Source organism: Pteropus vampyrus, unplaced genomic scaffold (assembly GCF_000151845.1).
Source record: "Pteropus vampyrus isolate Shadow unplaced genomic scaffold, Pvam_2.0 Scaffold546, whole genome shotgun sequence".
Lineage (NCBI taxonomy): Eukaryota > Metazoa > Chordata > Mammalia > Chiroptera > Pteropodidae > Pteropus > Pteropus vampyrus.
The window spans coordinates 267,373-269,934 of NW_011889327.1; the positions used below are offsets into that span (position 1 = coordinate 267,373).

Consider the following 2,562-nt stretch of genomic DNA (forward strand, 5'->3'; position numbering starts at 1 on the left):
AAAGCGTTTTCCTCCATTGTGACAACAGTTAACCCTTCAGCGCGGGTTCCCTGGGAGGCAGACACTCACCTGAACCTTCAGGTGAAAGGAGTTCATCGCGAGGGCCGAGGGACGAAGCGGGAACGGGGAGTGGTACAGCCGAGCGTGGGCGGCCAGCAAGGCGCACTGGACCGCAGCTGGTGACGGGCACTTCGCCCTGTGGGGCGCACCGGGAACCGTGCGAACAGACACGTCGGAAATCCCACTGGCTGGGCTGGGGACTTGGGATTTTCAAGTCTTTCTCATGATCATTAGGTTAGGATCGGAGTGGAGGAACGCTGGTTTTCAAGCAGGGGCACGTCAAGCAGAGCGGCCTTCTGAGGGAAGCTTCTGCATGAGGATACGCAGATGTTGACAGCTGGAAGCCCGTCTTGTACAGAAAAACGCTATATCCCCGTGAGGGTTACGGGTGAGCCGTTTACGGCCTCCGCTACCGCCGACCTGAGGCTCAGGCCTCTCTCTCTCTCTCGCCTTTGACTATCAGTCACTTTGCTGGTCTTCAGTTTGTTTTTCTCAATCTATCTAGAATCCCACTGACGGGTGCGTTTTCTTAAAGTGCGTCATCTCACGTTATGTGCCTTCTCGACAGTCCTCACGTAGTATTCTTATTATTATAAGATCCAGTCTATGGCCATGGCATCCTGAACACGCCCGATCCCGTCCGATCTCGGAAGCTACGCAGGGTCGGGCCTGGTTAGTACTTGGATGGGAGACCGTCTAGGAAGACCGGGTGCTGTAGCCGTAAAAAATAAAAGATGAGGGATTGTAAGCTGACAAGGTCCTTGCAATCTGTGAGGTCAACCAAGGGTTGCCTCGTCTAAAAAAAATTAAGAAAAGATCCAACGCAGACTCTGAGCCCCCATTCACGTCGGCTCGTCTCACTGAGCTTTTCCTCACTCTGGGCCCCATCTGCACACTCTCCTCTTCGATGCGTTCTCCCGTTTTCCCACAACATCCTTGATCCGCGCTCCAGGAACAATCTCGGCTTACAGGGTTCCCACTTACCCTCTAAGGAAACGTTTCGTCTTTATGCAATGCTCTGTCTCAGAGCCGTCCACGTGGACTGCCTCGGGAGGTGACGCTCTGCCATTTCTGCGTGCATTTAAGGTCAAGGTGACCGCTCTGCCATTTCTGCGTGCGTTTAAGGTCAAGGTGATCGCTCTGCCGGTTCTGCATGTGTTTAAGGTCAAGGTGACCGCTCTGCCGTTTCTGCGTGCTGCAGACCAGGTTCGGAGTCTGGCGGGGTCCCCGGGGAGGCCGCACGCACGCAGGGTCAGCCACCTGGCCCTCCGCACGCCGTCTGTCCCCGTGAGTCTGCGAGCCCCTTCCTCCCTCGCCCACCAGCACCGGTCATTTCGTGAAATGCCTGGGACGTGCGTAATTTTCACTGGGCTTTTGCAACTAATGACACACACTTGTATATTGTCTGGAGATTTTCATTCATCATCTTCTCACTTTCCCTGTGTGATGAGACATTCTCGGAGGGCAGAGAAGCACCGCGATTCAACGCAAGCTCAGAGTGCCAGTATTGTGCCTATGGCAAGAACGGGCAGCATCTAAAACAAGTGGCCACTTTTCAATGAACTTCGGGAAGCCTCATTTTCCTTCCTCATCTGAACCGCCAGCTGGCGTGGCCCGAGCAGGCAGCGAGCCAGCCCGCTGGCCCCGAGGGCAGGCGGCATGGTGCCACGTGGCTCTACAGAGTCAGCAGTTCGCTCGGAAAATAAGCTAGAAAAACCCTTAACGATCGTATTCCTAGAAATCACGTTAGACGTTTCGATACTGAAGGACAAATAATGTGCATTCTCTTGGGTTAGTTGTGCAGGTGAGCTGGCAGCGGCCACATTCGCATAGGGGCGATGCCGAGGGAGCTTGTCCTTGCCTGAGCCATGTGCACCCGCACGTCCGCGCTCACTGCAGGGGCAGGTCCCGCAGAAGCCGTCGCATTGAGTGTCTGTACCCAACCCAGGCCTCACTGACGGGGCCTGGGCGTGAATTTGCAAAATGGAGACAAGATATCCGATTTTTCTATTTTATATACACAGACACGCACGCACGCACACGCACACGCACACGCACACACACACGCGCGCACACGAGAGACAGAGAGAGAGGCAGAGGGGTGGGAGGGGCGGGGAGAGCGAGTGCTAAAGTACGAGTTTTCAGCTACGCAGAGAAAGAATAGAAAGTCCAGCGTGTGGCTGGGCGGACGCTCCCCGCCGTCCCTCTTCTGCCCGGTGAAATATGCTGCTTCCTCAGCTCCCACGGGTCGGAATGTTTCTTGTCACCCGTTGTAGCCTGTGCTCGCCCACATGCCACCTCAGCGCGACGTCCCCTGTTCTCCGTTCAGGTTGACGTGAACTGGCTCAGAGGCAAATAAAGCGCACGACGTTCATAATGAGAAAATAGATTGTAAATTTTGTTGCACAGTCTACTTATTTCTAAATTTGTTCACAGAGCTGCTGTGTGTGTGTGAGTGTGTGTGAGTGTGTGTGAGTGTGTGTGAGTGTGTGTGAGTGTGTG

At 54.7% G+C, this 2,562-nt stretch overlaps 1 pseudogene; it reads left to right on the forward strand.

Moving 5' to 3' along the window:
- The first annotated feature begins 662 nt into the window (after positions 1-662).
- On the forward strand, positions 663-781 carry LOC111733283 (annotated as a pseudogene).
- Positions 782-2,562: the final 1,781 nt, after the last annotated feature.